Here is a 25,000-nt window from a genome sequence, read left to right on the forward strand (position 1 = left end):
GTATAAAATAGATATTAGAGAGAGAATTATGACCTGTTTAACTTCATAACACTAGCTCTAAGCTAAGCTTATAATACATCATTAAAAGTACTAATGCCAAGATCTTTTTTTTATCAAAGCAAATATTGAAACAATCATAATCATTTGAATTGTGTTTTTATGCAAATAACCACTATAGATGACCAGTACAGTCCTGAGTACAGTACCCTCCCATCCCTGAAAAACAGGGCTTCCCCAGAAGCCACGGTGTAATCTGAACACCGTCATTACCCTGATTATAATGTTTTTTATGTCTAATATATGGAACATTGAATGACATCAGATCTAAAATGTTATTCCTTCATTTAGCACAAAGATTTAAAAAATGGCAGATAAAAACAATACTTGTCTGTCACAGTGGCAGGACGTGAAAACAGTTCATTTCAGACCCTGATTACATCACATCAAAAACATGATTCAAGCATGTGCTGCTTATTCTTAGTAAAATATCAGAATATATTACAACAAACATCAGTGCATCCAGGAAATTAAACTAATTATGGAAAGACGGTGGCATCAATTTGCTATTTAGTAAATTTAAAAAAACAAACACAAGTGAGAGCAGCTAATTATTTTCTGTAGATTTGATAAGTAATGAAATTATTAATGTTGATATTCTGCACAAACCCCCCTCAGCTCAGTAGATCAGCCTCTCATTAATCACACTGGAAAGCCTCCACACACATTATTCCTCCCACAGTTGCTGCTGGGGTCTGTACACTTGATAAATACACTCCACAGACTTCCACATAATAAACCTCCGGTGTAACACTCAATCCCCTCCTGACAGCAACGAGCCCGGGGCTCCCAGCGGGCCGCTAATCTGTTCTGAGCAGGCCTCTGGAGATGTCATTAGTTCCTGGCGTGTCACCTCTCTAACACCTCGTGTCCATCACTGACACACAGTCACCGGCCGTCAGGTAAACACAGGAAACCCCCCGTCGGTGCAGCCTCTCCCAGAGGGCACTGTGTTTCCAGGTCAAAAGGTCGTGGATAAACCCCCTCCCTGTTGTAAATGTGACTGACACCGACACCGAACAAGCACCTCGGGGGGGGCTCGTGTGTCACCGCGGAGCTAAAGCATCGTTCTGTTGCCTCTGGCTTCTGGTGGCACCGCGGCCACGACTCCCACATTCCTACCAGCCCTAAAACCAGCAGAGCAATGTGGGAAAGAATCTCTGAACACATACGAGCTGCTGTCTCGTCAACAAAGAGACTCAGTTACGCCTCTTTATTTTACACAAATGTAATATATATATTATATTTAGAAAAAACAACAGGAAAAAAACGGCAAAGAAAATCAAAATTAAAATAATGCATCACTAATTTAAAAGTCATATTGATAACACTTTTATGTAAATGAATAATTGCAATTAAAAAATAAAATATTATGATTGTGAATTAATCATTTCAGTTCAAAATGGCGGATGCGTATCTTTGTTGCTGGGCGCTGATGTTGAATGGAACTTTCCCTTCTTGGCGATATACTGTACGTTCTTTGATGGAACGGCGGAGCGAGAATACGACATCTATGTCAACAATGTTATCAAAGTTATCAATAGCACCTTTAAAGTTCTTCTGGATAATAGTGATTAGGGATGTTCATAATTAACCGTTTAACCGTTAACCCACATTAAGCATTTTAACTGATTAACGGTTAAAACTGTTAAAAGCAATATTAATAATTAATTAAAAAGCTGCTCTCCAGCTCGCTTGAGCGGAGCGGAGGAGTTGTAGTTTCGTAGCATTTACACACTTTTACACCTACGTTCACAGCTAGAACGCCACCAACAACCTCACACTCACCGCCAACACACACACACACAGACACTCGTTAAAGTTACGTCACGCTGACAGACTGTGTGTGACGGCGGCGAGCAACAAGCCTCCAACAATGCTAGAGCTTCTAAAGTAGCACGAATACACACACTGTTTATCAGACAACATGGAGGAGAAGGAGTAAAGGTGTGTGTGACTTACAGGACTCGGAGGTGTTTGAGACCAGAGAAGTCGGCCTTGCTGATGACTGTCAGGTTGTTTCCGTTCAGGTCGCTGAAATCAAACAAACAGAAACAGCAGATTAGAGAACAGGAAGTAAAGAGAGGACATGAATCAATATCAGCACATTCAGATAATCAATGACAACTGAGAGAAGTGCAAAATACCATGGAGCAGAGGAATGTTCATACTGACATATCAATACGCACTTCTTCCACTGCATGGTCCGGTACGGCTCTACTCAACACTGCTATTCCACTGCATGGTACGGTACAGCTCTACTCAACACTGCTATTCCACTGCATGGTCCGGTACGGCTCTACTCAACACTGCTATTCCACTGCATGGTACGGTACGGCTCTACTCAACACTGCTATTCCACTGCAGGGTCCGGTACGGCTCTACTCAACACTGCTATTCCACTGCATGGTACGGTACGGCTCTACTCAACACTGCTATTCCACTGCATGGTCCGGTACGGCTCTACTCAACACTGCTATTCCACTGCATGGTACGGTACGGCTCTACTCAACACTGCTATTCCACTGCATGGTCCGGTACGGCTCTACTCAACACTGCTATTCCACTGCATGGTACGGTACGGCTCTACTCAACACTGCTATTCCACTGCATGGTCCGGTACGGCTCTACTCAACACTGCTATTCCACTGCAGGGTCCGGTACGGCTCTACTCAACACTGCTATTCCACTGCAGGGTCCGGTACAGCTCTACTCAACACTGCTATTCCACTGCATGGTCCGGTACGGCTCTACTCAACACTGCTATTCCACTGCAGGGTCCGGTACAGCTCTACTCAACACTGCTATTCCACTGCATGGTCCGGTACGGCTCTACTCAACACTGCTATTCCACTGCATGGTCCGGTACGGCTCTACTCAACACTGCTATTCCACTGCAGGGTCCGGTACGGCTCTACTCAACACTGCTATTCCACTGCAGGGTCCGGTACAGCTCTACTCAACACTGCTATTCCACTGCATGGTCCGGTACGGCTCTACTCAACACTGCTATTCCACTGCAGGGTCCGGTACGGCTCTACTCAACACTGCTATTCCACTGCAGGGTCCGGTACGGCTCTACTCAACACTGCAGACCACTGCATGGTCCGGTACGGCTCTACTCAACACTGCTATTCCACTGCAGGGTCCGGTACGGCTCTACTCAACACTGCAGACCACTGCATGGTCCGGTACGGCTCTACTCAACACTGCTATTCCACTGCAGGGTCCGGTACGGCTCTACTCAACACTGCAGACCACTGCATGGTCCGGTACGGCTCTACTCAACACTGCTATTCCACTGCAGGGTCCGGTACGGCTCTACTCAACACTGCAGACCACTGCATGGTCCGGTACGGCTCTACTCAACACTGCTATTCCACTGCATGGTCCGGTACGGCTCTACTCAACACTGCTATTCCACTGAATGGTACGGTACAGCTCTACTCAACACTGCTATTCCACTGCAGGGTCCGGTACGGCTCTACTCAACACTGCAGACCACTGCATGGTCCGGTACGGCTCTACTCAACACTGCTATTCCACTGAATGGTACGGTACAGCTCTACTCAACACTGCTATTCCACTGCAGGGTCCGGTACGGCTCTACTCAACACTGCAGACCACTGCATGGTCCGGTACGGCTCTACTCAACACTGCTATTCCACTGCATGGTCCGGTACGGCTCTACTCAACACTGCTATTCCACTGAATGGTCCGGTACGGCTCTACTCAACACTGCTATTCCACTGCATGGTCCGGTACGGCTCTACTCAACACTGCTATTCCACTGCAGGGTCCGGTACGGCTCTACTCAACACTGCTATTCCACTGCATGGTCCGGTACGGCTCTACTCAACACTGCTATTCCACTGCATGGTCCGGTACGGCTCTACTCAACACTGCTATTCCACTGCATGGTACGGTACGGCTCTACTCAACACTGCTATTCCACTGCAGGGTCCGGTACGGCTCTACTCAACACTGCTATTCCACTGCATGGTCCGGTACGGCTCTACTCAACACTGCAGACCACTGCATGGTCCGGTACGGCTCTACTCAACACTGCTATTCCACTGCAGGGTCCGGTACAGCTCTACTCAACACTGCTATTCCACTGCAGGGTCCGGTACGGCTCTACTCAACACTGCAGACCACTGCATGGTCCGGTACGGCTCTACTCAACACTGCTATTCCACTGCAGGGTCCGGTACGGCTCTACTCAACACTGCAGACCACTGCATGGTCCGGTACGGCTCTACTCAACACTGCTATTCCACTGCAGGGTCCGGTACGGCTCTACTCAACACTGCTATTCCACTGAATGGTACGGTACAGCTCTACTCAACACTGCTATTCCACTGCATGGTCCGGTACGGCTCTACTCAACACTGCTATTCCACTGCAGGGTCCGGTACGGCTCTACTCAACACTGCTATTCCACTGCATGGTCCGGTACGGCTCTACTCAACACTGCTATTCCACTGCATGGTCCGGTACGGCTCTACTCAACACTGCTATTCCACTGCAGGGTCCGGTACGGCTCTACTCAACACTGCTATTCCACTGCATGGTCCGGTACGGCTCTACTCAACACTGCTATTCCACTGCAGGGTCCGGTACGGCTCTACTCAACACTGCTATTCCACTGCAGGGTCCGGTACAGCTCTACTCAACACTGCTATTCCACTGCAGGGTCCGGTACGGCTCTACTCAACACTGCTATTCCACTGCAGGGTCCGGTACGGCTCTACTCAACACTGCTATTCCACTGCATGGTCCGGTACGGCTCTACTCAACACTGCAGACCACTGCAGACCATGTAAGTGCACATCCTGCACTAACCTGACATTTTCACACAGCATCAATAGTGACCGCAATTTTAGTGACTTGACCCAGATTTTGAAAAACTGACAGCTCTATACGCTGCACACACTACGGACACGTTACTGTGGACAGACATTCGTCTGTTCGGTTGCAGATGGAAGGATTCAGCGAGCATGGTATTGAGGATGATGTCACGGCAGTTTCACATGGCGACGCTACGGCGATCAGCTGAGAATCCCGCCTGCACTGACGGGGTGATATCAGCAGTGGAAGACGAAATAGAGAAAAGGACCTGATACCAATAGTGAGTCGAACTGAGTCAAACCATGCAGTGGAAATAAGGCAGTCTGGGGTTACTTAAATAAGTACAACACATATGAAGAGACACACAACTACATGTATGTTCATATCAGGCCTGGCAATCCATTACAATATTTAATTGCGATTAATCGCACATTGTTTCATCTGTTCTAAATGAACCTTAAAGGAGATTAGTCCAGTATTTAATCCTCTTATCAACATGGAAGTGGACTAATCTGCTGCTTTATGTAAATGTATGTATATATTTATTATTATAAATCAATGACCAATACAAATCAATGACAGATATTGATCCAGAAACCCTCACAGGTACTGCATTTAGCATAAAACAATATGCTCCAATCATAACATGGCAAACTGCAGCCCAACAGGCAACAACAGCAAAAATATTGATTTTAGATTATTTGACTAAGAAGAGAAGATGGTAAATGGACTTGGACTTATATAGCGCTTTTCTAGTCTTCCGACCACTCAAAGCGCTTTACACTACATGTCAGTATTCACCCATTCACACACACATTCATACACTGATGGCAGAGGCTACTAAGGTGCCAACTTTGCCCATCAGGATTTAATCTAAATACTCATTCACACACCGATGGCTCTGCCTCCGGGAGCAATTTGGGGTTAAGTGTCTTGCTCAAGGACACATCGACATGTGACCCGGAGCAGCCGGGGATCGAACCACCGACCTTCCGATTGGTGGACAACCTGCTCTACCCTCTGAGCCACAGCCGCCCAAGATGTAGTTGCTAACCCTACCATAAACTGTACAGAAGTTGCACAGAAGTAAGTTTCAAGTCTTGACTGGTACATCACAGCTACTGTCCCTCGACTACCTCTTCTGTCCGCAGAGTGAGACCCGTTCAGGTTGTTGGACTTTATTCCCCCACATTGAAGGATCTAGACACAACGTGTGTCTGATTTGTATTCTCTTTAGGACTCTAGCAGCCGCTTCGCCAGGTGATCAGATATCATCCTCAAGCTCTACTTTATTATGAAAATTAAATTTGATGATGAAGCTTTTATGATTGACCAGCTGCTGCGTTCTGCAGAACAAAAAGTGAACCCCTGGCCTAATGACAATACAACCAGAGCTCTCTTCAAATCCTTCATCTTTTTACTCCAAATCAGATCTTTCCTCGAGGACACCGTCTATGAAATGAAACTGAACCAATATCCCTCTACTGTACAGCCCGTTGGTTCTGCTCTCTGAAGTTATTCTCACTCAGTTTGCAGAGAAGAAAATCTTTTCAGTGGGAGTTCACTTTGAGGACAATCTGCATTTTGACTGTAAATCAGCCAACGTCAGCTAAAAGTTGCAAGAAAACCAAGAACCTAGTTTGTTCCAGACGTTTGTTCAGACGTACAGTATTACAGCTACTGTTCCTCCTCCACTCACACTAGACGGACGTACTCTCATCATGTTTTCAACTGTAGACGTTCACTACTGCTGCTCTGTCCAGGTCAGTCAGGCTGTTTCAGACATGTTGTTTACAGCCTGTAGCTAGAAGCTGTTGTCAGTGTGTGTTATGTGATATCGGGGGGGGGGGGTTAACCCTATGACCTCATTGTCTCCTTTGATTGACAGCTGCGAAGAAAGAGAGGGGATGATGTCACTCTTCCCACGAGGCTTTGTGGAAGGAGAGGTAAACTGAACCCTGTGCACGTACCGTGTATGTGTGTGTGTGGAGTGTCATGTTCCTGCACTACTGTAAAGGGTGGAGCAGAGCGTGACCTTGTCCTCTCCCGTACAACAGAGAGAGAGAGACAGGAGAGAGAGAGAGAGAGAGAGAGAGAGAAGAGAGGAGAGAGAGACAGAGAGAGAGAGAGAGAGAGAGGAGAGACAGAGAGAGAGAGACAGAGAGACAGAGAGAGAGAGAGAGAGAGAGAGAGAGAGAGAAGAGAGACAGAGGAGAGAGAGAGAGAGAGAGACAGAGAGAGACAGAGAGAGAGAAGAGAGAGAGAGAGAGAGACAGAGACAGAGAGGAGAGAGAGAGAGACAGAGAGAGAGAGAGAGAGACAGAGAGAGAGAGACAGAGAGAGAGAGAGAGGAGAGAGAGAGAGAGAGAGAGAGAGAGAGAGAGAGAGAGAGAGAGAGAGAGAGAGAGAGAGAGAGAGAGAGATGTTGTGGTTTGGGTGTGTGAACTGAATCTATACTTCACTATATGGAAAGAAAACAGCTGGCGAAGAAGATAAATCCACGTCCATAATAGGAAACGAGCCCCAACGCCATGAAGGTCTCAGATTCAGCTTTCTAGAGTCATTGTTCCACGTTCCCAGTCTAGTTTATCCTCTTTCTAGAGTTTTCTACTACTTCCAGTGAGGTAGTGGAAGTAGCAGTAAGCTAGTTAGTCCCATAGGCTAACCATAGTGGTTAACCATAGTGGATAAAGTTATTCACCCTTCATTTGATCAAATCCTGCTTCATTTTTAAAGGGACTGTTTGTTAGAATCAGAAACGTCACGTTAACAACATTTTATAATAATAATTAATTAATAATTAATATATTCTCTCTCTAATATCAATTTTATATTGATGTGAAAACAATCTCCTACAAACATCTGGATTTATTCAAGTTTCTCACCAAAAACTACATTTTACGAGGTAACATTTGAACAAATCATGATAACGTGATAATTTACCTTCAACCAATAGTCCTTTTGCTGAGCAGACTTTGAACGCCTCATAATAATAACTCAATGGCACCTCCGTCAACGTTAGTAGCTCCGTTATCTATCCAATAGGACTGTGCTTCTAATGGCTGCTAACAGCTAACGTTTCTAACTCTCCTCCTGCTGATTCAAACACAGGTTTGTTGTTCACAGTGTCTCTTCATCAGGTAGAAACAGGGTGCATCCTCTCAGGTTTAGTAGCGCCATGTTTTTGAGAGCTTTTTTTTCTCTCCTCTGTGTCTTCGGTCCCAAACAAACTGAAACATGATGCAGCGTGCGTCTGCGTCATTGTGCAGCGTAACTGTGGGAAAGCATCAATGAGAGGAATCGATAGTCACGGAGGCATCGGACAACTACGGTTCTCTGTTCCATCACTAGTGTTTTCTCTGCCTGCCAAAGTGACGGATGTCCTGATGATTTCACCGCCATTGACTTCAATTTACCCACATGTAGCGGGTGGCGGGTGCCAAATTCAGACCCTGACTATGACATTTGGGAGTGGAACATGTTGTTAAGGTGAAATAATCTCATCCCACTAAGATTTGTGTGTGAAAATCACCCCGACAGTTACACCGCACAGGCAAAACACAAGCATGAGGAGGGAGAGACGTGCACGGCGGGCGATGGCCAGACAGTAACACACTGTAGAAGAACGTACAGTATAGAAGCTATAGACACACACAGAGTCTGTAAAAGAACGTAGAGTATAGAAGCTATAGACACACACAGAGTCTGTAAAAGAACGTAGAGTATAGAAGCTATAGACACACACAGAGTCTGTAAAAGAACGTAGAGTATAGAAGCTATAGACACACACAGAGTCTGTAAAAGAACGTAGAGTATAGAAGCTATAGACACACAGAGTCTGTAAAAGAACGTAGAGTATAGAAGCTATAGACACACAGAGTCTGTAAAAGAACGTCGAGTATAGACGCTATAGACACACACAGAGTCTGTAAAAGAACGTAGAGTATAGAAGCTATAGACACACACAGAGTCTGTAAAAGAACGTAGAGTATAGAAGCTATAGACACACACAGAGTCTGTAAAAGAACGTCGAGTATAGAAGCTATAGACACACACAGAGTCTGTAAAAGAACGTAGAGTATAGACGCTATAGACACACAGAGTCTGTAAAAGAACGTAGAGTATAGAAGCTATAGACACACAGAGTCTGTAAAAGAACGTCGAGTATAGACGCTATAGACACACACAGAGTCTGTAAAAGAACGTAGAGTATAGAAGCTATAGACACACACAGAGTCTGTAAAAGAACGTAGAGTATAGAAGCTATAGACACACACAGAGTCTGTAAAAGAACGTAGAGTATAGAAGCTATAGACACACACAGAGTCTGTAAAAGAACGTAGAGTATAGAAGCTATAGACACACAGAGTCTGTAAAAGAACGTAGAGTATAGAAGCTATAGACACACAGAGTCTGTAAAAGAACGTAGAGTATAGAAGCTATAGACACACACAGAGTCTGTAAAAGAACGTAGAGTATAGAAGCTATAGACACACACAGAGTCTGTAAAAGAACGTAGAGTATAGACGCTATAGACACACACAGAGTCTGTAAATATCGGACGCTCAGATTGAGTCTCTGAGGAAGGAGCAAAGAGACACGAGGGGACGAGACGAACAGGAGCACAGCCCTGATGAGGCGTGGGTAATGGAGTTCTGTGCAGCATGGCGGGGTCAGGGGTCAGCGGAGCGACAGACTCCCCTCGAGTGGCGACTCGGCCAAACAATAGCTCATTAAAGCAGAACGCGTCTCACGCACACACACACACACACACACACAGCCTCGGTGGGCAGCGAGGCAGTTGATCCGCTCAGCTCTGCTCACCACCGTTAGATCTGACATGGAGGGAGAGCTGGAGGGGGGGGGGGGTGATGAGTAGAAGCACTGATCCTACAGTAGAGACGGGAATCAAACCTCAGGACTCTTCTAGTACCGACAGAAAGTACTCAACAGAGTCGAGTATCAGAAGATCAACCTCATACTAAACTAGTAGTACAACCTCATACTATACTAGTAGTACAACAACCTCATACTATACTAGTAGTACAACAACCTCATACTATACTAGTAGTACAACAACCTCATACTATACTAGTAGTACAACAACCTCATACTATACTAGTAGTACAACAACCTCATACTATACTAGTAGTACAACAACCTCATACTATACTAGTAGTACAACAACCTCATACTATACTAGTAGTACAACCTCATACTATACTAGTAGTACAACAACCTCATACTATACTAGTAGTACAACAACCTCATACTATACTAGTAGTACAACAACCTCATACTATACTAGTAGTACAACAACCTCATACTATACTAGTAGTACAACAACCTCATACTAAACTAGTAGTACAACCTCATACTATACTAGTAGTACAACAACCTCATACTAAACTAGTAGTACAACCTCATACTATACTAGTAGTACAACAACCTCATACTATACTAGTAGTACAACAACCTCATACTATACTAGTAGTACAACAACCTCATACTATACTAGTAGTACAACCTCATACTATACTAGTAGTACAACAACCTCATACTATACTAGTAGTACAACAACCTCATACTAAACTAGTAGTACAACCTCATACTATACTAGTAGTACAACAACCTCATACTAAACTAGTAGTACAACCTCATACTATACTAGTAGTACAACAACCTCATACTATACTAGTAGTACAACAACCTCATACTATACTAGTAGTACAACCTCATACTATACTAGTAGTACAACAACCTCATACTATACTAGTAGTACAACAACCTCATACTAAACTAGTAGTACAACCTCATACTATACTAGTAGTACAACAACCTCATACTAAACTAGTAGTACAACCTCATACTATACTAGCAGTACAACAACCTCATACTATACTAGTAGTACAACCTCATACTATACTAGCAGTACAACCTCATACTATACTAGTAGTACAACCTCATACTATACTAGCAGTACAACTTCATACTATACTAGCAGTACAACTTCATACTATACTAGTAGTACAACAACCTCATACTATACTAGTAGTACAACCTCATACTATACTAGTAGTACAACTTCATACTATACTAGCAGTACAACTTCATACTATACTAGTAGTACAACAACCTCATACTATACTAGCAGTACAACTTCATACTATACTAGCAGTACAACTTCATACTATACTAGCAGTACAACTTCATACTATACTAGTAGTACAACAACTTCATACTATACTAGCAGTACAACCTCATACTATACTAGTAGTACAACCTCATACTATACTAGTAGTACAACTTCATACTATACTAGCAGTACAACTTCATACTATACTAGTAGTACAACAACCTCATACTATACTAGCAGTACAACTTCATACTATACTAGCAGTACAACTTCATACTATACTAGTAGTACAACCTCATACTATACTAACAGTACAACCTCATACTATACTAGTAGTACAACCTCATACTATACTAGTAGTACAACCTCATACTATACTAGTAGTACAACCTCATACTATACTAACAGTACAACCTCATACTATACTAGTAGTACAACCTCATACTATACTAGTAGTACAACCTCATACTATACTAGTAGTACAACCTCATACTATACTAGCAGTACAACCTCATACTATACTAGTAGTACAACCTCATACTATACTAACAGTACAACCTCATACTGTACTAGTAGTACAACCTCATGCTACACTATGAAATAACTGCTGCAGCTCCTCCAGACCAACAGAGGTTTCCCGTGTCTTGTGAAGTGACGGGGCTCCACAGAGAGAAACATTGTTGTCTCGTTACCGACCGGGTGCCGGTGTCTCCCCTGTTCTCTCTGGCTGCGGGCGGAGACAACAACGTTACTCGCTGCGGAGCCCCGCTGCCTCAGCCTGCGCAGAGGCGGGAAAAGCCAACACTAGGATCAGCATTGATTCATGGAGAGACCTTGGTCTGGTCAGCTAACATTACTGCCAAGCAGCTGAAATATAGAGTGATATTGTGCTTTTAGCTGACGTGTGTCTCCTCACTGTGTTGAGTGATGCTCCTTCATGTCTATGTAGAGCGAGCACAAGCGCCAGCAACAGGACGCTGACTTTAGTTGACTTAACGGACACAGGTGAAGCTGTTAACAACACATTTAGGATACTTACAAAGAGTCCCTTTAACAATGAAGCAGGATTTGGTCAAACGAAAGTGAATAACTTTAGCCACTATGGTTAACCACTATGGTTAGCCTATAGGACTAACTGGCTTACTGCTACTTCCACTACCTCACTGCAAGTTACGGCCATAATCATTTCTACGGTACCGCCCTGGAGAATAAGGCTGATAGGTGGTGCAGTCAGGCTGATAGGTGGTGCAGTCAGGCTGATAGGTGGTGCAGTCAGGCTGATAGGTGGTGCAGTTATGCTGATAGGTGGTGCAGTTAGGCTGATAGGTGGTGCAGTGAGGCTGATAGGTGGTGCAGTTAGGCTGATAGGTGGTGCAGTTATGCTGATAGGTGGTGCAGTTAGGCTGATAGGTGGTGCAGTTATGCTGATAGGTGGTGCAGTTAGGCTGATAGGTGGTGCAGTTATGCTGATAGGTGGTGCAGTTAGGCTGATAGGTGGTGCAGTCAGGCTGATAGGTGGTGCAGTCAGGCTGATAGGTGGTGCAGTCAGGCTGATAGGTGGTGCAGTCAGGCTGATAGGTGGTGCAGTTAGGCTGATAGGTGGTGCAGTCAGGCTGATAGGTGGTGCAGTTATGCTGATAGGTGGTGCAGTTAGGCTGATAGGTGGTGCAGTGAGGCTGATAGGTGGTGCAGTTAGGCTGATAGGTGGTGCAGTTATGCTGATAGGTGGTGCAGTTAGGCTGATAGGTGGTGCAGTTAGGCTGATAGGTGGTGCAGTTATGCTGATAGGTGGTGCAGTCAGGCTGATAGGTGGTGCAGTTAGGCTGATAGGTGGTGCAGTTATGCTGATAGGTGGTGCAGTCAGGCTGATAGGTGGTGCAGTCAGGCTGATAGGTGGTGCAGTTAGGCTGATAGGTGGTGCAGTCAGGCTGATAGGTGGTGCAGTCAGGCTGATAGGTGGTGCAGTCAGGCTGATAGGTGGTGCAGTCAGGCAGGTGTAGAGCTGCTAAAAGTAAGAGAGTTTGTATACCTAGTAATGCGTCACATCTAAAAACCCTGTTTCAGTAGTGGGTTTGGATTCAGTCCTGATACACCACACTGCAGTTCTACTGGAAGTGGATGGATCTGTGATCCAGGTCAGGATCTGGGTTTATGAAACCCAGCATTAAAATATTCTCAAACAAAGTGAAACAGATGAAAAGGAGAGAAATCTAATATCACCATGGTAACGGCTCCAAACACTCCCCACTAACCCTCTTTAATACCAGCCCTGCCTGCAGGCTGGTTCCTCTCTTTGTTTGGTCACATGACAACGGAGCAATCAGTACAAGATGTTTCCGACCGAGCCCTCGCTGGTGCTTCATTTGGACTGAGATCTGACCGTGACCAACATCCCTCCCAGACACTCGGTAGATGAGCCACAGACTGGCAGCGAATACTCGCAACGAAAAGTCACTTCCTGACCAGGAGAGAGAAACAACTGACAACACGAGACGGCTCTGCAGACGGAAAAGCAATCTGAAGGGTCTCCTTTCTCCACCTCCACTTCATAACACCTCTTTCATTTTATCATCCTTTCACCTCACCACTTCTCCTCTTTCATGTTCACCTCCCCTCTTCCTCCTCTTCCTCCTCTTCCCCTGACAGCCTTAAACAACTCTTCATCCTCCTCCTCCTCCTCCATGCTCTCTCTCCTCATCACATCCTCCTCCTCCTCCTCCTCCTCCTCCTCTTCCTCCTCTTCCTTAAACAACTCTTCATCCTCCTCCTCCTCCTCCTCCTCCTCCTCCATGCTCTCTCTCCTCATCACATCCTCCTCCTCCTCTTCCTCCTCCTCCTCCTCCTCCCTGCTCTCTCCCCTCATCACATCTTCCTCCTCCTCCTCCTCCTCCCTGCTCTCTCCCCTCATCACATCCTCCTTCTCCTCCTCCTCCTCCTCCTCCTCCTCCTCCTCCTCCTCCTCTTCTTCCTCCTCCTCCTCCTTCTTCTTCTCCTCCTCTTCCTCCCTGCTCTCTCTCCTCATCACATCCTCCTCCTCCTCCTCCTCCTCCTCCTCCTCCTCCTCCTCCTCATCCTCCTCCTCCTCCTCTTCCTCCTCCTTCTTCTCCTCCTCTTCCTCCCTGCTCTCTCTCCTCATCACATCCTCCTCCTCCTCCTCCTCCTCCTCCTCCTCCTCCTCCTCCTCCTCCTCATCCTCCTCCTCCTCCTCTTCCTCCTCCTTCTTCTCCTCCTCTTTCTCCCTGCTCTCTCTCCTCATCACATCCTCCTCCTCCTCCTCCTCCTCCTCCTCCTCCTCCTCCTCTTCCTCCTCCTCCTCCTCCTCCTCCTCCTCTTCCTCCTCCTCCCTGCTCTCTCTCCTCATCACATCTTCAGGAAGTCCTGTTACCGTTGACTTTTTCAAATAAATGCTTTGGGCATTAAAGATTTAAGTGAAGTCTTTGCCACTTGTAGAGTGCTGTCATCACCAGTAAGGTAAAAAGAAATCCTCTGCATTTACACTTCTTGGGTTTATAGGTACTAAAGGTAAGGTATAAAAGAAAACCACAGCGACCTCTGGCGACCGTAGTAATTATAACAGGAGCACCCAGGAGACCAGAGTTCACATCTCGTGTGAAACCAACAATGTAGTCATCTTTATGTTCGGAGTTATTTTAACCAAAAAACAATGTTTTTCCCTAAACTAAACAAAGTGGGGTTTTTACCTAAACCTAATGAAGTTGTAGTTTTAGGCAACAAAACTACAACTTCTTTAGGTTTAGACAATAAAACTACAACTTCTTTAGGTTTAGGCACCAAAAATACAACTTCTTTAGATTTAGACAACAAAACTACAACTTCTTTAGATTTAGACAATAAAACTACAACTTCTTTAGATTTAGACAACAAAACTACAACTTCTTTAGGTTTAGGCAACAAAACTACAACTTCTTTAGATTTAGACAACAAAACTACTACTTCTTTAGGTTTAGGAAACAAAACTACAACTTCTTTAGATTTAGAAAACAAAACTACAACTTCTTTAGGTTTAGGCAACAAAACTACAACTTCTTTAGATTTAGACAACAAAACTACTACTTCTTTAGGTTTAGGAAACAAAACTACAACTTCTTTAGGTTTAGGAAACAAAACTACAACTTCTTTAGATTTAGACAACAAAACTACAACTTCTTTAGGTTTAGACAACAAAACTACAACTTCTTTAGATTTAGAAAACAAAACTACAACTTCTTTAGGTTTAGGAAACAAAACTACAACTTCTTTAGATTTAGAAAACAAAACTACAACTTCTTTAGGTTTAGGCAACAAAACTAGAAGTTCTTTAGGTTTAGACAATAAAACTACAACTTCTTTAGATTTAGGAAACAAAACTACAACTTCTTTAGGTTTAGACAACAAAACTACAACTTCTTTAGGTTTAGGCAACAAAACTAGAAGTTCTTTAGGTTTAGACAATAAAACTACAACTTCTTTAGGTTTAGGCAACAAAACTAGAAGTTCTTTAGATTTAGACAATAAAACTACAACTTCAGGTTTAGACAACAAAACTACAACTTCTTTAGGTTTAGGAAACAAAACTACAACTTCTTTATGTTTAGACAGCAAAACTACAACTTCTTTATGTTTAGGCAACAAAACTACAACTTATTTAGGTTTAGGCAATAAAACTACAACTTCTTCAGGTTTAGGCAACAAAACTACAACTTCTTTAGATTTAGACAACAAAACTACAACTTCTTTAGGTTTAGGCAACAAAACTACAACTTCTTTAGGTTTAGACAACAAAACTACAACTTCAGGTTTAGACAACAAAACTACAACTTCTTTAGATTTAGACAACAAAACTACAACTTCTTTAGGTTTAGACAACAAAACTACAACTTCTTTAGGTTTAGACAACAAAACTACAACTTATTTAGATTTAGACAATAAAATTACAACTTCTTTAGGTTTAGACAACAAAACTACAACTTCAGGTTTAGTCAACAAAACTACAACTTCTTTAGGTTTAGACAACAAAACTACAACTTATTTAGATTTAGACAATAAAACTACAACTTCTTTAGGTTTAGACAACAAAACTACAACTTCTTTAGGTTTAGACAATAAAACTACAACTTCTTTTGGTTTAGACAACAAAACTACAACTTCTTTAGGTTTAGACAACAATAAAACAGTAAGTTAAGTTTAAGGTAAAACATTATGTTTTAGGTTAAAATAACTACGAACACAAAGACAACTACACGTTGTTGGTTTCACACTGGATGTGAACTCTGGTCTCCTGGTTGAAAGTACTGTGTTTTATACCTTTTTTTGTTGATCTCCCATGTGAATAGATGATACAATCTACTAGTAGGTGCAGTAGGCCCCTATTTACCCACATCTATGGGTCTTATAGTGACTGATAAAGCCTATTTAACAGCCCGACAACAGTCTAATCGTCTGACTCTGTAAAGTCAATACAATGTCCTCATAAGTCTGCTGTGTGTCTCTATGTGTGCTAAACTTCCTCACACTCAGTTAGTTGCCTCACTGGCAGCTACACATAATTGCACACACAAATACTTTGGAACACACACACATGTAGCTTGACTAATATTTTTCTCAATGAATGATGTCCAATTTATATAATGAGACATCCAGGAAAAAAGAAATAAACAGAGACGGTCTGAGAGTGTGTTTTTTCAATCAGCAGTGTGTGTGTGTGTGTGTGTGTGTGTGTGTGTGTGTGTGTGTGTGTGTGTGTGTGTGTGCGTGCGTGTGTGTGTGTGTGTGTCCGCGTGTGTGTGTGTGTGTGTGTGTGTGTGTGTGTGTGTGTGCGTGCGTGTGTGTGTGTGTGTCCGCGTGTGTGTGTTGCTCTGAGACTCGCTGGTTCAGTTTAGTTCAGTTTATGTTTGAGTTGTGAGTATCCAGGAACTCTGCACTATACTGTAGACACACATCTCTCTCTGTTGGGTTGTGTTGGTTTAGGGTCAGGCAATGAGAGCTACAACCGGGAGATGCTCTGGTATCAAACTCACCAGCAGAAAAGGTGTATTTACGTCACCAGGACACTCTGAATTGTGCATGATTAATAAAGTAACTTTACTGAATTGATATGGTGTTTTTTGTCGTATCAAACTTGCAGTTTTTCAAATGTACAGTAATATTTGATGTCTAAATGGACAGATGTGTATATTTAATGTCACGTCTTATGTTGGAGTCTTAGGAGACAAACTGTTCACATTAAACTTCACACTTTATTTTATTTTGACTTTTTAATCCAGATGCAGCATTAAAACGACGGTGTTGACCTTTAAATTCAACGCGATATGAAAAAATAGCAACATCCAGGAGAGTGCTAGTTCAAATCATTCATAAAGCCCCTATAGTACTCAGGTCTACTCGTTCTACTACTACTAGTACTACTGCTACTCCAGAACCCCCAGCATAGCACAAAACTCTGCAGGAAATAAAACAACTCTTTAATAAGTGAGAACAGAAGATCTGGGTGAAAAACTGTTTTTCAAAAACTCCTTAATTCTAAGGTTTACACTATGTGTAGCTAAATAACTGGCCTACCAGTACACACACTCATGAACACGTCTCCAGATATCTCACTCTCTCTTTTTCTCACACTTTCCCCGGCTCAAATAACCACGCTCATCAGGGCCCAAAGGGGGCATCCATTTTTCAGCGTTGCCATGACGATCTGCCGAGGAGGGGGGGATGTTTAGTTTGACTGGTGCAGTCACCTTGATAAATGACCCTCTTATTGCTGCCCGTCTCCCAGGGAATACTGTACACACTAAGTCTCTCTCCCCCAGTGGCGAGCTGTCCAGCTGACACACACACTCAGATCACTTTACATGCTAATTGGGCGACAAGCCCTTTAACAAATAGCTCTTTAATGAGTTCCTGCAGAGCAGAGGCTGTCTGCGTCTACAGGACGGTACACTGCTAGAGAGCTCTGGGAGGAGGAAGCAACTCAGAGGTCACGCTGGCTGTTTACATGCACATCGACGCTCATCGGTCATTCTCTGGTGGAGCTCTGGTTCTTTTTAAAAAGGGTCAGTTCACACAAATCAATCACAGCAATAAATGCAACGTTTTTGAGGTTTATCTCTGAAATGTCTGTCGCCGTCCCAAGATAATGGGAATTTCAATCGTGGTAGTCAAAAGAAAACCTGAAAATCTTTCCAGAAGCAATGTGTTGGTTCCTCTGGATAGCTCACAGATAAAGCTCACAGATCTCACTATGAGTCTACACTGGAAGGTCTTTCTGTCAGAGACGTACTGTAGTCCCGTTGGAAACAGCTGAACAGCGTGTTCCGTGTATTGTACAGATGACCAGAGACAGTGTTTTAGAAGGGATTTTTCAATGTTTGGAGCGAACTATATTTCATTCAGCTCCACTGTATTGGGGGTTGGAGGCAGAAAGGTCAGAGACGGATATCTCAAAACATTTATAACTAAAAAATATGTGAAAAAATATGTTTGTTACTTTTTCTTTAATGTGGGTCCATGATTTATTGTTTCTTTTTTAGGTTTTTGTGTTCTGCGTTTTAGCGTAAAACATACTAACGTAGGTTTCTGCTACATATATGGTATGTAAACATGGTTATAGTCAGTGTATTAACGTAACATACAGTAACTTAGATGGCGGTCGGCACGCTCCCGGTTTGGAGAAGCAGTCAGGAGTACCGACACGGAAGCTAAGCGATGTACTGCTGTGTGGACGCCACGTTAGTTCAGATCATAAGGTCACACAATAACTAGGGATGTTATTATTTAACCCTTTAACCGTTAACCGACATTAAGAATTTCAACCGATTAACGCTATCACTTAAACGGTTAAAAGAAATGTTAATGATTCATTAAAAAGCCGACCAAAACTCAGAGGAGTGGCTCGTCACTTAAAGGAGAAAAGCTGGACCACCTTAACAGCCCACCTTAAGAGAGTCTGAGCCGGCGTTGCAAGATACAGGAAGTTGGCTCCAGTCTTGAGGAGTTGTAGCATTTATTCACCAAATTAAACTGTACACACACGGTCTGCTACAGCTACGTTCACAGCTAGAACACCACCGACAAACCTACATTCACTGCCACCAAACACACACGGTCTGTTGGACACTCGCTAAAGTTCCGCCGTGCAGACACACAGCTGACAACCTGCTAAACTAAACTAAATGTGCGGTGGAGACTTTTACTGCGAAAGTGGCTGCATGTCTGCGACACTACACGCAGCATCGTAGCTGCTAAGTTAACGCTCCCGGACGCTGAACTGGAGACAGTGGACGCAGCATCGTAGCTGCTAAGTTAACGTTCCCGGACGGTGAACTGGAGACAGTGAACGCAGCATCGTAGCTGCTAAGTTAACGCTCCCGGACGCTGAACTGGAGACAGTGAACGCAGCATCGTAGCTGCTAAGTTAACGCTCCCGGACGCTGAACTGGAGACAGTGAACGCAGCATCGTAGCTGCTAAGTTAACGCTCCCGGACGCTGAACTGGAGACAGTGAACGCAGCATCGTAGCTGCTAAGTTAACGTTCCCGGACGCTGAACTGGAGACAGTGAACCAACAACCATGGCGACTGAGCGGTTACAGTTGTCAGACTAGGCGAGACAAAGGTAATTCAATTCGTGAATGCAAGTCTTTCCGTCTGGGACTCTAAATACATCCTGAACACAGTAGTTTTTTGGGATAAGGGGACAAATTGCTGTGCCAGATGCTCATTTTTGCCCGACTGCTGATACAGATCCTGGCATAAAATGTCAAAGTTGTAACTTCCATACCATGAATTACACCTTAATGACCACATGTATGACTTATGTCAGCAGGAGACACAATAGATGCTCAGTTCTTACACTCTGTCAGTTACTATTACATCGTACAGAAAGAAAACGGTTACCATCTCAGAGAAATAAAAAAAAGACAGACGAGCGAGCGGGTCTGCAGAATCGGAGTTTTTTCCAGGCCATTTCTCTTTGACCGGGGGGGCCGAGCCCTCATCCCCCCCCCACCGATCATAAAGCTATCAGCCTCGGAGGGAAAACATCCTCCACGCTACAGTAAACCAGAGAGGAGGAAGGATAATGCATCTCTGCTGGCAACCCCTGACAATCATCAATTATTCACACACAGGCACTCTACAACCTGAAAGAAACACACACTCATTCTCACAATGTACAAACACAGACATGTTCACCGTGCACTGCAGTACACAGTTCATACACTGAGAGAAACACACACACACACACACACACACACACACACACACACAACGCTGCGACGGTCACTGGGTGTTTTAGGACAGATTATTACTACTGAGAAATCTCTATCGATGACATACGTTGCATTTCTGGGTTCATTTCTTTGGTTGCATCTTCCTTTCTTTGTACATAATTGTCCAAAAAAAAATTTTATATATATATATATATATAAAACAGACCTGATGTCAAAAGTAAATATTTCAGTCAGCTGCAGTCGAGGTTTCACAGCCGTGGCCGTCCATCACAATCAAACAGTGAGGGGCTAATTTCTAGAGACCAACATTCAGCGATCACACGAGGAGAAGATCTCTGCAGAACAAGCAGGAGAGACCAATTAAGACTCCGACAGTATCGGCAGCAGACCAGAATGCAGTGCAGCAACATTACGTGAGGCTTTCTGAGAGGAAAGTTAATTAATACAATATTAATCACGATTTTAGCTTCCCATAATTAAATGAACATGATTGCCTGTGATATTGATGTTTAAAATGCTCGTTCTGCTCATAGAAAACTGCTGCAGATCAAATCAAGCACTTCCTAAACTAACAACCACCCAGCCGGTGATCCAGATGTTTTGGCTTCACTTTTGGGTGTAGATATTATCAACCAATGTGTTTATGTTTAAATTGAGAGCATAAAACTGTTTATCTAGCCTCTTAATGTTAATTTTGCTCTCAAAGTGCACCAGATTGAAGCATTTCACTTTAAAAATGTAGCTAACGGAAGGTTAGGGTGGATATTCCTGTATTTTATCATATTGCCGGAAAACATATATTGCAATGTCAGTTTTTTCCAACATCACGCAGCCCTGATTTGTACATAGCACAGCAGAATAGTGAAAGCAGCACACTAAGCAGTGCAATAAAAATATATTGTCGCTAAAATCACTGAATCATCGTGATAAATAATTGGGATCACAATATTGATCCAAATAATCGTGATTATCATGTTGGCCCTAATCGTGCAGCCTTAGTATGAAAATCACTTTTCTTTTTTAACTGGAACATTGGGTTTGTCCACGCTGCTTCTCTGGCGGCTACAGGCACTCACACCGTAGGTTAGAAAAAACAGCTGGTACATACATGTGCTGTTATGTTGGGCTGTCCTCGGACACCTTTGAACATGGACATGACAGTTTTTCCTCACCAAACTTTTGTATAAGTTTGGAGCGTTATTTAATCTCCTTCACATCCAGCTAGTCTGACATGGTTGGTACCGATGGATTGCTTCAAATAAATCTTCACTTTAACTTTAAAACTGAGTCTGCTGAGCCCTGTCTTAAAGAAATTAGCAGCGTTCAAAGGAATTTGCGTTAACACGTTATCATGGTGTTAACTTTGACAGCCCTAAAAAGCACCACTTCAATTCTTGTGTTTTCAGAAGAGGTGCTCATAAGTTTCTTGGAAATAAATCATTCAGCATCAAAAAAGCATCAAAAAATGACTAATCAACGAAAGAAAGAAATCATAGTCGACTAAGACCAAAACTACAGATAAGTTGACTAATCATCTAAGACTGAAGACTGAAGTGAAAATTCAATTAGCAATGTCTGAGAATGCAGTTAGTTAGCTAGCTCGGTACTTTGACTTTTAACCGATGCCATCAGACGACGTTGGAATTAAATGTTGGAACACATTATGAAAACAAATCAACCATCTGAATGTTGTCAGCGACTACGTCTACATGCACATTAATATTCCACTATTATGCAGAATATGACAGTATTGTGAATTTGATGCGGGTCACGTAAACAGGATATTACGTTTAGATATTCTGAATTAGGTCTAATCCTGAATGGAGCATTTCCAGATAAAGACAGGTACTGATATTATTCATGATTCAGGAGCATTCTTTGGACGTGTGTACAGAACATTCAGAATCTGCGTCTCAGTCAGGGTTTTTACGTCAGTTTGTGACACCCGGCCTCTCGTCTGTTTACGTCCAGCTCTCTGAGCGTTGAACACAAACCAACCAGACGACAGTTTGCAGAGATGCTGCCCAAAAGAACAGAAGGAGAAACACAGCTCCTGTTGAACATGATGAAAGACTCTGATATCAACATGAGAAGATATCACAATGCAGACCTTTACAAGAAGGTGGATGAAGGAATGAAAGAGGAAGGCTGAGTTCACCACCGGTTAATCAGAGGATGAACGGCTGCTTGTAAACAGGAATATTAGAGGAATGTTCATTTTCATTAGCCGTGCAAACAGCTTAGTAGGAATATTGTCTTTTACGGAATAAGGGCAAAAAACTGAATATTTTGTGCAGGTAAACGTCGTCAGTGATGGCTCGGTTCCCCCTTTAGAGATCTGACAGTCTTATCCGTACAACGAACAACACAAATTTAAAAAAGGACAAGTTGTATAGAGAGCTATATCAGACAGGAGAACACTAAACTCGTCTTACAGGAGGAGAAGCAGCTTAAGAGGAACAAATACAATGAGGTTATATTACATCTTTGTGAATGTTGAGCAGTTATACTGTAATTAGCTGAAACAAGATACAGAGAAGAAGAGTGGAATGAGAAGAGAGCAGGGTGAGAGAAGAAGACGATATGCTGCGGTGATGAGGAATCTGTACAGTGATGAGATATGTGAATTATGAAAAGAGGGTAAATATTACAGAAATACTAAACGTGCATTTGCAACAGGGAACATTTACAGGAAAGAGCAACGATGCTGCAGACCAGCACTCTGAATCCTGGGAGTCAAGTGGATAGTCAAAGTGTGTGTGTGTGTGTGTGTGTGTGTGTGTGTGATATATGAAGTTAAACAGACTACCGGTAAAGAGAGCTGGAAGGAGCATGAAGAGGAGACGCACTGCAACACACCAGGACTGGCACATAAAGCATGTACACACTCACAAATACCCACGATGAAATAACTGCACTCAGGAGGAGGAGTAGCACTGATCATTAAAACCACGCTACGGACTCATTTACACCTACACACACCTACACACACCTACACACACACACACAAACCTTCCTCTGGTCTTCACACACACGTTTTACACACAGATACAGACGTAGGCAAAGTTGTTGGTACCCTTCCGTTAAAGAGAGAAAAACCCACAATGGTCACTGAAATAACTTGAAACTGACAAAAGTAATAATAAATAAAAATTTACTGAAAATGAACTAATGAAAATCAGATATTGTTTTTGAATTGTGGTTCAACAGAATCATTTTAAAAAACAAACTAATGAAACTGGCCTAGACAAAAATGATGGTACCCCTAGAAAAGATGTAAAATAATGTGACCATAGGGACATGTTAAACTAAGGTGTGTCCTGTAATTAGCATCACAGGTGTCTTCAAACTTGTAATCAGTCAGTCTGCCTATTTAAAGGGTGAAAAGTAGTCACTGTGCTGTTTGGCATCATGGTGTGTACCACACTGAACATGGACCACAGAAAGCTAAGGAGAGAGTTGTCTCAGGAGATCAGAAAGAACATTATAGACCTTCATGTTAAAGGTAAAGGCTATAAGACCATCTCCAAGCAGCTTCATGTTCCTGTGACTACAGCTGCACATATTATTCAGAAGTTTAAGGTCCATGGGACTGTAGCCAACCTCCCTGGACGTGGCCGCAAGAGGAACATTGATGACATATTGAAGAGACGGATAATACGAATGGTAACCAAAGAGCCCAGAACAACTTCCAAAGAGATTAGAGGTGAACTCCAAGGTCAAGGTACATCAGTGTCAGATCGCACCATCCGTCACTGTTTGAGCCAAAGTGGACTTAATGGAAGACGACCCAGGAGGACACCAAATCATAAAAAAGCGAGACTGGAATTTTCCAAAATGCATATTGACAAGCCACAAAGCTTCTGGGAGAATGTCCTTTGGACAGATGAGACAAAACTGGAGCTTTTTGGCAAGTCACATCAGCTCTATGTTCACAGACGAAGAGATGAAGCATCCAAAGAAAAGAACACTGTACCTAATGTGAAACATGGAGGAGGCTCGGTTATGTTATGGGGCTGCTTTGTTGCATCTGGCACAGGGTGTCTTGAATCTGTGCAGGGTGCAATGAAATCTCAAGACTATCAAGGCATTCTGGAGCGAAATGTGCTGCCCAGTGTCAGAAAGCTTGGTCTCAGTTGCAGGTCATGGGTCCTCAAACAGGATAATGACCCAAAACACAGCAAAAAACACCCAAGAATGGCTAAGAACTAAACATTGGACTATTCTGAAGTGGCCTTCTATGAGCCCTGATCTAAATCCTATTGAACATCTGTGGAAGGAGCTGAAACATGCTGTCTGGAGAAGGCACCCTTCAAACCTGAGACAGCTGGAGCAGTTTGCTCACGAGGAGTGGGCCAACATACCTGTCGACAGGTGCAGAAGTCTCATTGAGAGTTACAGAAATCACTTTATTGCAGTGATTGCCTCAAAAGGTTGTGCAACAAAATATTAAGTTAATGTTACCATCATTTTTGTCTAGGCCAGTTTCATTAGTTTGTTTTTTTAAATGATTCTGTTGAACCATAATTCAAAAACAATATCTGATTTTCATTAGTTCATTTTCAGTGAATTTTTATTTATTATTACTTTTGTCAGTTTCAAGTTATTTCAGTGACCATTGTGGGTTTTTCTTTCTTTAACGGAACGTTACCAACAACTTTGCCTACGTCTGTATCTGCATGTTTTATGATACTAAAATCTAAAACCTGGTCTTGACCTTAAACCCAGATTTA

General features: G+C 43.1%; 1 pseudogene; it reads right to left on the minus strand.

Moving 5' to 3' along the window:
• Window positions 1-25,000, minus strand: part of LOC141765403 (slit homolog 1 protein-like) — a 55,246-nt pseudogene that overhangs the window by 28,484 nt on the left and 1,762 nt on the right.

This window comes from Sebastes fasciatus, chromosome 3, assembly GCF_043250625.1.
Source record: "Sebastes fasciatus isolate fSebFas1 chromosome 3, fSebFas1.pri, whole genome shotgun sequence".
In the NCBI taxonomy this organism is placed as follows: Eukaryota; Metazoa; Chordata; class Actinopteri; order Perciformes; family Sebastidae; genus Sebastes; species Sebastes fasciatus.